Source organism: Rattus norvegicus, chromosome 13 (assembly GCF_036323735.1).
Source record: "Rattus norvegicus strain BN/NHsdMcwi chromosome 13, GRCr8, whole genome shotgun sequence".
NCBI lineage: Eukaryota > Metazoa > Chordata > Mammalia > Rodentia > Muridae > Rattus > Rattus norvegicus.
In genome coordinates, this window is record NC_086031.1 from 9,348,258 (window position 1) to 9,361,932 (window position 13,675).

At 38.5% G+C, this 13,675-nt stretch overlaps 1 protein-coding gene and 1 long non-coding RNA gene across 18 annotated transcripts in view; one reads left to right on the forward strand and one right to left on the reverse strand.

Annotated features, from left to right (window-relative positions):
• Cntnap5a (contactin associated protein-like 5A) overlaps nucleotides 1–13,675 on the forward strand; it is a 1,008,100-nt gene that overhangs the window by 380,210 nt on the left and 614,215 nt on the right. The window lies entirely within an intron of this gene.
• LOC108352511 (uncharacterized) overlaps nucleotides 1–13,675 on the reverse strand; it is a 203,153-nt gene that overhangs the window by 179,166 nt on the left and 10,312 nt on the right. The gene's annotated exons all lie outside the window — the stretch shown is intronic.

The following is a 13,675-nucleotide window of genomic DNA, read 5'->3' on the forward strand; positions in this document are numbered from 1 at the left end:
ACTTTGGTTTTTTGCAGAGGATAAGGTCACCTTATAGTCCTTTAAACTCTAATGCTATTTAGCCACTCAAAATCCATCTCACCTGGCTTCTTACGTTTTTAGTGATTTTGGTTTTATCTGCCTTCTCTTATTGGCTTCTCCTTTTTCTTTTTTCCACTAAATAGTATAGAGTTTGACTCTGGTGACTGAATGTAAACAAAAATGAAGATATTCTACAAACACAGTTGTTCCTCTCTATTTATTTCAGAATCTTGAAACTGTGGACTCTAAGAAATTAGAATTTCCCAGTAATTTCCTGCTTAGGTGAAAGTAAAAGGCTGAAGCCTGGTGTCAACCAGAGTGGGATCTATCTTCTGAAAAAAAATCACACAATTCTGACAACCTATTATTCTAATGAACAGAGTGATAAGTTAATATTGGGCAAGACAACACCTTGGTGGGGACTGCTGTGTTAGCTGTGAACACTTCTTGTATGTCTTCAGACCTGAACGTTCACACAGGACACTGAGGGTCCCACTGAGGGTGGGACAATCATTGTACCTCTCTGATACTTTTACGAATGTAGCCAATTAAGCCAATTAAGGAACTCATCTTTTTCTGTTTTTCACTATTAATGCATACCTTTAATTATAGGCAGGTGTCTAGCCCTGCTCCCATCTATAGTATAATATGCTAACTCTACTGGTGGGGTTACATGCATCCTCTTGTGGCAGAAGCATAATCATCCACTGCAAAATTATCTGTGGAAACAACATGTTAGCCTATTAGTTCTTGTTAACATCACTGGCCTACCGTGATGTCCCTAGCCACACTAAGGGAAGATGTAAAAAGAGAATACTGCAGTGAACAGCAACAGGATACAATGGGAGATCCTTATTAAAGAGGAATAAGACACCGAGGAAATATTCTTTCTCCTAGTAACTGAGACAGATTGGTAGTATGTAGCAATACATACCCTTAAATATATCAGCAGAAATATCTCTTCCTCTTTGTAAGACATAGCTAGAAATTCCTTTTATGACTAAACACACTCATACCCACTACATTTGCATAGTCCTTTTAGTGCCAGAATAATGTTTTATTTGATACATAAATGACATGATATAAAAACACAAATTGAGATCAAGCAATATTTTTTAAGAAATACTAGGAAGGGCTAAATCATCTACAAAATTATAAGACTGAAACTGACTAAGCCTAAAAGGGTAATTAAATGGTTTATATGGTAGATGATTAGTGCAGATTATGTGGTTCTAATAAAATCCTGTAAACACCAGTAGAAAATTAAAATTTTGAATATCAACATCATCACACTGAAATTATTTCTCTGCATATTTCAAAAGGTGTGTTAAGTGTAACAGAAAAAATGTTTCTGCATAAAAGATACCAAAACTTATATAAAGGTATGTTTAGAGGGACAGGATAGATAACAAGATGCTAACTTGTTCAGATAGAGTGATTCAAATGGAAAATAAAGATAACAAGAAATGGGAAGGAGATAACAATGTAATCATGGATAGAAATGATGTCAACGCCCTGGATTTAGTATATCACACTCTGTGATCTTTCTCTCTAATTCTCATCCTAACAAACCTACAGTCACCTCAGAATAGAGAGATTGGCTATACTGGGTTCCCCTGGGAAGGTCTTTGTGGGATTGTCTTTTATCAAATAACCGATGTAAGAAGACTCATACCACTGTGCTGACTCTGACTCCTAGAGAGGGACTATTGAGCTGTATAAGAGTACAGAGAAATTAGGATGCGCACAAGCAATCAGGCAAAGGGGCAGTCATGTGTGTTTTCATTTCTCTATGCTTTTATCTATGGTTATGATGTGATTCAATGCTTCAGGTTCCTGGTACCTTTACTTCTGTGCAATGATAGACTGTAACCCAGAGTTATGAGCTAAAAGAAATCCTTTCTCCACAAAGTTTGTTTTGTTAGAGAATTTTGTCACAGCAACAGAAATGAAACTAGGACACACTCCTTAGACTAAGCCTAAGCCCAGGGTAACCATATATTAAAATCCTTTGAAGGACCTTCCTTTAGAAAAAAGGCCAGAAATCCTAGAGACTTTCTTCTTAGCTTGCTGTCTTTCTATTCTTACCAGAAAGTGAGAAGGTGAAACCAGGGAACATGAGCAAGAGATAAAAGTAATCAAATGTTGCTGAGACCAAGGTAGATGTAAGAGGACCATGAGTATAGATGAAGGATAGGATAAAGTGACTGTGCCCATCACTGCTCTCTACCCAAAAAATTTAAATTGAGGCATAAAGATATTTATCATGGGAACCTTTTAAAGGTCCAATTAGCATTTTCTGAACACCAAGATTGCTTACTACAAAAAAAAATGTTCTCAGAAAAGAGCTGTAAAAGCTGACAAGGAAAGGTCACATAATGCAAACAAGATGAAATGTTATATGCTTAACAATTAGCCCTGGTGGTGGGAAGAAAAGGTCTTGATTTTCTTTGAAAAGAAAAAGACAGTTAAAAGAGGTTTAATCTTTTAAACCAGTTGTCTTTACAAATCTCTACAAACACATGGGTAAATGAAACCTCTAAATAACTCAGCCAGCAACCTCACAAAACCCAAAGCTGCTCTAATGGATTCAGAGCTCTAATGCATTTTGACTGCCTCATTGGATATTCTAGTAAGAGCACCAGTGGAAGGGGAAGCCCTGGGTTCTGCTAAGACTGAACCCCCAGTGAACTAGACTGTTGGGGGGAGGGTGGCAATGGGGGGAGGGCTGGGAGGGGAATACCCATAAGGAAGGGGAGGGGGGAAGGGGGGGATGTTTGCCCGGAAACCGGGAAAGGGAATAACACTTGAAATGTATATAAGAAATACTCAAGTTAATAAAAATAAATAAATAAATAAATAAATAAATAAATAAATAAATAAATTCATGATGCAAAAAAAAGACTGAGATTATATCACAAAGGGTAATGTCTGTACTAAATTTATTCATGCAACACTGGCACCTCTCTCAAAATCCCTAGCTCTGGCTCTGAATAATTAGCTTGGCCATGTTTCCTAAATGTGGCATGTGAATAAATCTGACTGTGATTTGCATCTTGTCACTCTTTACCAAAAAGGGAGTGGGATATAGGAAAAAGAAGGGGAAGAGTGCAGACAGGGAACTATAACCAAAGGCTTCAGCAGGTTTGCTTTGACAGTGTGGGTCTCAGCATAACTGGGGAAATATGAGGAAGCAATTTGGCCATGATGCCTGTCAGAACTCTGATTTTATCCTGTTTTGTGACAACAATTCATTTCACTCTGCATATATTCTAAGACAGTCCTAAAATTGTGCAGCTTTTACATTTGCTGTGTAAATTTTTTCCACACATTGCTTTATATTTTGTTACTTTTCTGTTCTGTAAAAAGTGTAAGAATGGAAAGACACTAGTAAGTGATTACAGATTGTAGTAGATTCAAATTGTACAGATTTATTACCGTCTATCATAGAAGAATGAATGTGTACAGCACTGTGTCATACAGTCTTCAGACACTATACTTTCCTATGATTTGCAAAAGATGATCAGCGAAGATTTCATTCTCTGTAACTATTGAATCATAAAGAAGGAAGTTTCATAATCCTCCTTGACAAAGCAAAGCTTCAGTGTAGCATATGGGTACAAGGAGAATGCCAGGGAATAAGAAGAAAAATTATAGTTTATAAATGTAATATAGTGGTTATTACATCCTTTTATGTATTCCTGGAGTAAAGATGCCTAAGTTGAATAATCAACATGTGGATGTCAGTTTATCAGGCTAGCTGGACCAGAATTTCCCAGTCTGCTTCTCCTATCATTTCTCTGTGAGAATGCTGGAATCATGGATATATTCTAACATGTCTCAGTTTTGCAAAGGTTCTTGGAATTTGAAGTAAGGTTTTCTTCCCACTGACTCATCTCCCTAATCATGATTGTTTAAGACTCAAAGTGAGTCTTATCTTCCAGGATACCCCCCAAGTGGGACTGGAATTTGATGCAAATTCAAGAGGTTTATTTTCTGGTGTGTCAAGGACAACACTCAATCAGCTCCTCATGGCGAGTGACTAGAAGGTGATGCCAAATGGCTAACACAAGCAGTTTTTATACTTTTTAGGGGTACAGGTTACGTCAACAAAGTTACCGTTTACATTTAAGGGCTAAGTGCATTGACCTTTGTCTCTATTGGCTAGCAAGTATATGACACAAATTCCAACTCTATCTGGGACCAAAGGGTCAGGTGACTACTCATCAGTATATTCTGGCGTTTTTGAACAATGTTCTTGTTCCTCCCCAGAACTGTGAGTAGAAAATGGAACTTGGCCTAGCCTTTACCTGAGGTGGTGGGTGTAAGGCTGGTGAAAGCCCCTAAGGTTCTTCAATTGTTGTGTTTGAATTTGTTCATAGTACATCAGCAGCTGGCTGTCCCACCACCCTGTCTACTGCATGACACTTGCTTGTTAATTAAATATACCCTGGAGCAGATTTGAGCACCTTAGTCTGTAGTGCATACTTCTCCTTGCTTATTTTGGGGGCCAGTGCAGTAGGGGCAATGTGCAGTTACCTCACCCCAGCTGAAGACACTGGAACTTAAGGTTATACTTGCCTTTGTCTCAGGGTTTACTTTATTGAAGGAAGCTATGGCTGTGCTTAGGCTTACCAGAAGATTGTGTTTTATCTTTCGCAAAACAAATGTATGATTTCTTACTATATCAGAATAAAGGATACTCTAAGCTTCAAGTTCTCAGCTGTTCTAGGTTTACAGATGCTCAGTGTACCCTCAAATTATATAGCTTAAAGTCTATCTGTGTGCATCCACCTGCATATACATGTATGTGTCTGTGTGTCTATACATGTATGTGTGTGTGTGTGTGTGTTTGTGTGTGTGTGTGTGTGTACACCTAATATTATACTGCACATTTACTTTTGGTTCTAGTACTCTCAAAGAGAAGAATTGTGTCCAGATACATAGACAGCTTAAGCAGAAGTATATTTAGTAAAGTTAACCAAAGCAAAAAGTTGAAAGAAATTGAATGAAATGCCTCAAGATAGGAAACAATCTAGTGGATACTATGTTATGGATTTTAAAGATTTTCAAGGGAGTATTTATGCAGTATTTCTGAGATATGCATATTCATGTAATAAGGTGACTCATTCTCAGCATCAAAATCATGGTAAACTATATCTTCCTTTGAGGATAATTCTTTCCATGATCCTCACAAAAAGGAGGGTTGATGAAATCATGGCTGAGCAAGACATAAGGAGCAAGTCAGTAAGCAGAACTAATCCATCATCTCTGCTTCAGTTTCTGACTTGAGTTCTTTCCCTTCATGATGGAATCAAATGTGTGAGTTGAAATAATTCATTTTCTCAACAACTTTCTTTTTGTTAGTATTTTCTAACAGAAATAGAAAAACACAGTGATATAGGAACAGGCAGCCACTAGTAACCATGGTTCTGGTCTGCACCCAGGACCAAACTGAACTGGCCAAACAGCCCTTTGCACCCAAATCTCATTGGGGAGTGAGCTGGATCCTCAGAAGTGTGGATACTACTGAGAAGTCAGAGGTGAATACCCTCTGGAACAGTCCAGAACCAAGAAGGAATCACACAGTGCCAACTGTGCCCACTGCGTGCAACGACCTACACAAGCAATTAGGAGCAGGACCTTTGATTCCAGCCCACACCTAGAGCTGCAAGACAGTCTCTAGGAGTGCTGACACACCTGAAATCAGAGCACCTGTTCTCAGAAAAGACTGAAAGAAAACAGGAAACAAGTTCTACAGGAGTGCTGATACAGAGGCCTACAGCAGGGACAAGTCACCCTCAGAAACAGCAAGACAAGCAAACACCAGAGTCAAGCCAATGGCTAGAAGCAAGCACAGGAAACAAAACAACAGAAACCAAGACTACTTGGCATCATCAGAGTCTAGTCGTCCCACCAATCAAAATACTGGATATCTAAACAAAACAGAAAAGCAAGATTTAGATTTAAAATCACAATTTTTTGATAAGGATGGAGATCTTTAAGAAAGACATAAAGAACTCCTTTAGGAAAATGTAGGAAAACACAAGTAAATAAATAGAAGCCCTTAGAAAGGAAACACAAAAATCCCAGGAAGAATCACAGGAAAACACAACCAAACAGGTGAATGAATTGAAAATGGAAATAGAAACAATAAAGAAAGCACAAAGGGAGACAACCCTTGATATAGAAAACCTAAGGAAGAGACAAGGAGACGTAGATACAAACATCACCAAGAGAATACAAGAAATAGAAGAGAGAATCTCAAGAACAGAAGATACCATAGAAAATATTGACACAAATGTCAAAGACAAATGTCAAAGACAAATGTCAAACACAAAAAGGTCCTAGCCCCAAACATAGAGGAATTCCAGGACACAATGAGAAAATCAAACCTAAGGATAATAGGTATAGAAGATAGTGAAGACTCCCAACTTAAAGGGCCAGTAAATATACTCAAAAAATTAAAGAAGAAAACTTCCTAACCTAAAGAAACTGATGCCCAGATAGGGGCACTGGAGCTGCAGGTCCCCTGCACCCAGACAGTGCCGGAACCTGGAGGGACCGGATCAAAAGTTATCTGCACACAAATCCCGTGGGAGGGAAAGCTAAAACTTCAGAGAGGCAGACACGCCTGGGAAGCCAGAAGAGACTACACTCCGCCCACATTTCTGTCTCCAGATGAAATCACCAAACGCCATCTGGTGCACGGGGGCTTCCAGAAAAGGCAAGGCAGGGCCTCCAGGTTGCTGCCCTCACAGAGAGTTCGTAAGTAAAACCCCACGAGGAAACCTGAGCCTCGGGACCACAGGTAAGACCAATATTTCTGCTAGAAGTGACCTGCGTGGTGAACACAGGACACAGGCCCACAGTAACAGCTAAAGACTTGTAGACAGGAAAAACTACACGCCCAAAAGCAGAACACTTAGTTCCCATAACTGGCTGAAAGAAAACAGGAAAACAAGTCTACAGCACTCCTGACACACAGGCCTATAGGCCAGTCTAGCCACTGTCAGAAATAGAAGAATAAAGTAACACCAGAGATAATCTGATGGCAAGAGGCAAGCACAGGAACCCAAGCAACAGAAATCAAGACTACATGGCATCATCGGAACACAATGCTCCTACCAAAGCAAACACTGAATATGCAAACACACCAGAAAAGCAAGATCTAGATTTAAAATCATATTTGATCATGATGCTGGAGGACTTCAAGAAGGACATGAAGAACGCCCTTAGAGAAACAAAGGAATACATAAATAAACAAGTAGATTTCTATAGAGAGGAATCACAAAAATCCCTGAAAGAATTCCAGGAAAACACAATCAAACAAGTGAAGGAATTAAAAATGGAAATAGAAGCAATGAAGAAAGAACACAGGGAAACAACCCTGGATATAGAAAACCAAAGGAAGAGACAAGGAGTCACAGATACAAGCATCACCAACAGAATACAAGAGATAAAAGAGAGAATCTCAGGAGCACAAGATTCCATAAAAAACATGGACACAACTGTCAAAGATAATGTAAAATGGAAATGTTACTTGTCCAAAACGTACAGGAAATCAAAAAATAAATGAGAAGATCAAACCTAAGGAAAATGGGTATAGAAGATAGTAAAAACTACCAGCTCAATGGACCAGTAAATATCTTCAACAAAATCATAGAAAAAAACTTCACTAACCTAAAGAAAGAGATACCCATGAGCAAACAAGAAGCCTACAGAACTCCAAATAGATTAGACTAGAAAAGAAACTCTTCCCATCACATAATAGTCAAAACACCAAATGCACAAAATAAAGAAAGAATATTAAAATATTAAAAGAAAGAATATTAAGCGAAAAAGGTCAAGTAACATATAAAGGTCGACCTATCTGAATCACACCAGACTTCTCACCAGAGACTATGAAAGCCAGAAGATCTTGGATAGATGTCATACAGACCTAAGTGAACACAAATGCCAGCCCAAGTTACTGTATCCTGCAAAACTCTCAATTAACATAGATGGAGAAAACAAGATATTCCATGACAAAACCAAATTTATACAATATCTTTCTACAAATCCAGTGCTACAAAGGATAATAAATGGTAAAGCCCAACATAAGGAGGCAAGCTACACCCTAGAAAAAGCAATAAACTAATCATCTTGGCAACAAAACAAAGAGAAAAAAGCACAAACATAACCACACATCCAAGTACGAATATAACGGGAAGCAATAATCACTATTTCTTAGTGTCTATCAACATCAATGGTCTCAACTCCCCAAGAAAAAGACATATATTAACAAACTGGATATCCAATGAGGACCCGGCATTCTGCTGCCTACAGGAAATACACCTCAGAGTCAAAGACAGACACTACCTCATAGTGAAAGACTGGAAAACAACTTTCCAAGCAAATGGTGGGAAGAAGCAAGCTAGAGTAGACATTCTAATATCGAATAAAATCAATTTTCAACTAAAAGTCATCAAAAAAGATAAGGAAGGACATTTCATATTCATCAAAGGAAAAATCCACCAAGATGAACTCTCAATCCTAAATACCTATGGTCTAAATAAAAGGGCACCTACGTACATAAAAGAAACCTTACTAAAGCTCAAAGCACACATTGGACCTCACACAATAATAGTAGGAGATTTCAACACCCCACTCCCATCAATGGACAGGTCATGGAAACAGAAATTAAACAGAGACGTAAACAGATTAAGAGAAGTCATGAACCAAATGGACTTAACAGATATTTATAGAACATTCAATCCGAAAGCAAAAGTGTATACATTCTTCTCAGCGCTAATGGTACTTTCTCCAAAATTGACTATATAATTGGTCAAAAAACAGGCTTCAACAGTTACAGAATGATAGAAATAATCCCATGTGTACTATCAGACTACCATGGGCTAAAGCTGGTCTTCAATTACAATAAGGGAAGAACCCCCACATATACATGGAAGTTGAACAATGCTCTACTCAACAATAACCTGGTTAAGGAAGAAATAAAGAAAGAAATTGAAAACTTTTTAGAATTTATTGAAAATGAAGGTACATCATACCCATACTTATGGGACACAATGAAACCCGTGCTAAGAGGAAAACTCATAGCGCTGAGTGCCTGCAGAAAGAAACAGGAAAGAGCATATGTCAGCAGCTTGACAGCACACCTAAAAGCTCTAGAACAAAAAGAAGCAAATACACCCAGGAGGAGTAGAAGGCAGGAAATAACCAAACACAGAGCTGAAATCAGCCAAGTAGAAACAAAAAGGACCATAGAAAGAATCAACAGAACCAAGAGTTGGATCTTTGAGAAAATCAACAAGATCGATAAACCCTTAGCCAGACTAATGAGAGTATACAGAGAGTGTATCCAAATTAACAAAATCAGAAATGAAAAGGGAGACAAAACTACAGATTCAGAGGAAATTAAAAAAAAATCATCAGATCTTACTATAAAAGCCTATATTCAACAAAACTTGAAAATCTGCCGGAAATGGACAATTTCCTAGACAGATAGAAGGTACCGAAGTTAAATCAGGAACAGATAAACCAGTTAAACAACCCCACAACTCCTAAGGAAATAGAAGCAGTCATTAAAGGTCTCCCAACCAAAAAGAGCCCAGGTCCAGACAGGTTTAGTGCAGAATTCTATCATACCTTCATATAAGACCTCATACCAATACTATCCAAACTATTCCACAAAATTGAAACAGATGGAACACTTTCAAATTCCTTCTATGGAGCAACAATTACTCTTATACCTAAACCACACAAAGAACCAACAAAGAAAGAGAACTTCAGACCAATATCCCTTATGAATATTGATGCAAAAATACTCAATGAAATTCTGGCAAATTGAATCCAAGAGCACATCAAAACAATCATCCACCTTGTCAAGTAGGCTTCGTCCCAGGCATGTAGGGATGGTTTAATAAACGGAAAACCTTCAATGTAATGCATTATATAAACAAAATGAAAGAACAAAATCACATGATCATTTCATTGGATGCTGAGAAAGCATTTGACAAAATTCAACACCCCTTCATTATAAAAGTCCTGGAAAGAATAGGAATTCAAGGCCCATACCTAAACATAGTAAAAGCCATATACAGCAAACCAGTCGCTAACATTAAACTAAATGGAGAGAAACTTGAAGCAATCCCACTATAATCGGGAACTAGACAAGGCTGCCCACTCTCTCCCAATTATTCAATATAGTTCTTGAAGTTCTAGTCAGAGCAATCAGACAACAAAAGGAGATCAAGGGGATAAAGATTGGAAAAAAATTCAAAATATCACTCTTTGCAGATGATATGATAGTATATTTAAGTGATCCCAAAAGTTCCACCAGAGAACTACTAAAGCTGATAAACAACTACAGCAAAGTGGCTGGGTATAAAATTAACTCAAATAAATCAGTAGCCTTCATCTACACAAAAGAAACACAAGCTGAGAAAGAAATTAGGGAAACAACACCCTTCATAATAGTCCCAAATAATATAAAGAACCTCGGTGTAACTTTAACCAAGCAAATAAAAGATCTGTACAATAAGAACTTCAAGCCTCTGAACAAAGACATTGAAGACCTCAGGAGATGGAAAGAACTCCCATTCTCATGCCTTGGCAGGATTAATATAGTAAAAATGGTCATTTTACCAAGAGCGACCTACAGATTAAATCCAATCCCCATCAAAATACCGATCCACTTCTTCAAAGAGTTAGACAGAAAAAATTACAAATTCACCTGGAATAACAAAAAACCCAGGATAGCTAAAACTATGCTCAACAATAAAAGGACTTCACGGGGAATTACTATCCCTGAACTCAAGCAGTATTACAGAGCAATAGTGATACAAACTGCATGGTATTGGTGCAGAGACAGACAGATAGACCAATGGAATTGAATTGAAGTCCCAGAAATGAACCCACACACCTATGGTCACTTGATTTTTAACAAAGGAGCCAAGATCATCCAGTGGAAAAAAGATAGCATTTTCAGCAAACAGTGGTGGTTCAACTGGAGGTCAACATGTAGAAGAATGCAGATCAATCCATTCTTATCACCGGGTCCAAAACTTAAGTCCAAGTGGATCCAAAACCTCCACATCAAACCAGATGCACTCAAACTAATAGAAGAAAATGTGGAGAAGCATCTCGAACACATGGGCACTGGAGAAAATTTCTTGAACAAAATACCAATGGCTTATGCTGTAAGATCAAGAATTGACAAACGGTATCTCATAAAACTGCAAAGCTTCTGCAAGGCAAATGAACAAAACGGCAACCAACAGATTGGGAAAAGATCTTTACCAATCCTACAACAGATAGAGGCCTTATATCCAAAACATACAACGAACTCAAGAAGTTAGGCCGCAGGGAGACAAATAAAGATATTAATAATGGGGTTCAGAGCTAAACAATGGATTCACAGCTGAGGAATGCTGAATGGCTGAGAAACACCTAAAGAAATGTTGAACATCTTTAGTCATAATGGAAAAGAAAATCAAAACAACCCTGAGATTTCACCTCACACCAGTGAGAATGGCTAAGATCAAAAACTCAGGTGACAGCAAATGCTGGCAAGGATGTGGAGAAAGAGGAACATTCCTCCATTGTTGGTGGGATTGCAGACTGGTACAACCATTCTGGAAATCAGTCTGGAGGTTCCTCAGAAAATTGGACATTGAACTATCTGAGGACCCAGCTATACCTCTCTTGGGCATATACCCATAAGACGCCCCAACATATAACAAATGTACATGTTCCACTATGTTCATAGCAACCTTATTTATAATAGCCAGAAGCTGGAAAGAACCCAGATGCCCTTCAACAGAGGAATGGATACAGAAAATGTGGTACATCTACACAATGGAATATTACTCAGCTATCAAAAACAATGACTTTATGAAATTCATAGGCAAATGGAGGGACCTGGAAAATATCATCCTGAGTGAGATAACCCAATCACAGTAAAACACACATGGTATGCACACATTGATAAGTGGCTATTAGCACAAGTGCTTGAATTTCTTTAGATGCACAGAATACATGAAACTCAAGATGAATGATCAAAATGCAAATGCTTCACTCCTTCTTTAAAAGGGGAACAAGAATACACTTGGCTGGGAATAGAGAGGCAAAGTTTAAAACAGAGGGAGAAGGAACAGCCATTCAGAGCCTGCCCCACATGTGGCCCATACATATGCAGTCACCCAATTAGACAAGATGGATGAAGCAAATAATTGCAGGCTGACAGGAACTGGATGTAGATCTCTCCTGAGAGACACAGCCAGAATACAGCAAATACAGAGGCGAATGCCAGCAGCAAACAACTGAACTGAGAATAGAACCCCATTGAAGGAATCAGAGAAAGAACTGGAAGAGCTTGAAGGGGCTTGAGACCCCATATGTACAACAATGCCAAGCAACCAGAGCTTCCAGGGACTAAGCCACTACCTAAAGACTATACATGGACTGACCCTGGCCTTCAACCTCATAGGTAGTAATGAACAGTCTAGTTAGAACACCAGTGGAAGGGGAAGCCCTTGCTCCTTCTAAGACTGAAGCCAGAGTGAACTTGATTGTTGGGTCGGGCATTATTGGGGGGAGGATTGAGAGGGGCACACCTATATAGAAGGGGAGGTGTAGGGGCTAGGGGGATGTTGGTCCAGAAACCAGGAAAGGGAATAACATTCCAAATGTAAACAAGAAATACTCAAGTTAACAATGAAAAAAACAAAAAAAAAATTTAATAAAGAGAAAATGATGCCCATAAACATACAAGAAGCCTACAGAACTCCAAAGAGATTGAACCAGAGAAGAAATTTATCATATAATAGTTAAAATACCAAATGTACAAAACAAAGAAAGAATAGGAAAATCAGTAAGGGAAAAAGGTCAAGTGGCATATAAGAGCAGACCTGTAAGAATTACACCAGACTTCTCACCAGAGACTATGAAAGCCAGAAGATCCTGGACAGATGGCATACAGAACCAAACGGCAACCAACAGATTGGGAAAAGATCTTTACCAATCCTACAACAGATAGAGGCCTTATATCCAAAATATACAAAGAACTCAAGAAGTTAGACCGCAGGGAAACAAATAACCCTATTAAAAATGGGGTTCAGAGCTAAACAAAGAATTCACAGCTGAGGAATGCCGAATGGCTGAGAAACACCTAAAGAAATGTTCAACATCTTTAGTCATAAGGGAAATGCAAATCAAAACAGCCCTGAGATTTCACCTCACACTAGTGAGAATGGCTAAGATCAAAAACTCAGGGGACAACAGATGCTGGCGAGGATGTGGAGAAAGAGGAACACTCCTCCATTGTTGGTGGGATTGCAAACTGGTACAACCATTCTGGAAATCAGTCTGGAGGATCCTCAGAAAATTGGACATTGAACTGTCTGAGGATCCAGCTATACCTCTCTTGGGCATATACCCAAAAGATGCCCCAACATATAAAAAAGACACGTGCTCCACTATGTTCATTGCAGCCTTATTTATAATAGCCAGAAGCTGGAAAGAACCCAGATGCCCTTCAACAGAGGAATGGATACAGAAAATGTGGTACATCTACACAATGGAATATTACACAGCTATCAAAAACAACAACTTTATGAAATTCATAGGCAAATGGTTGGAACTGGAAAACATC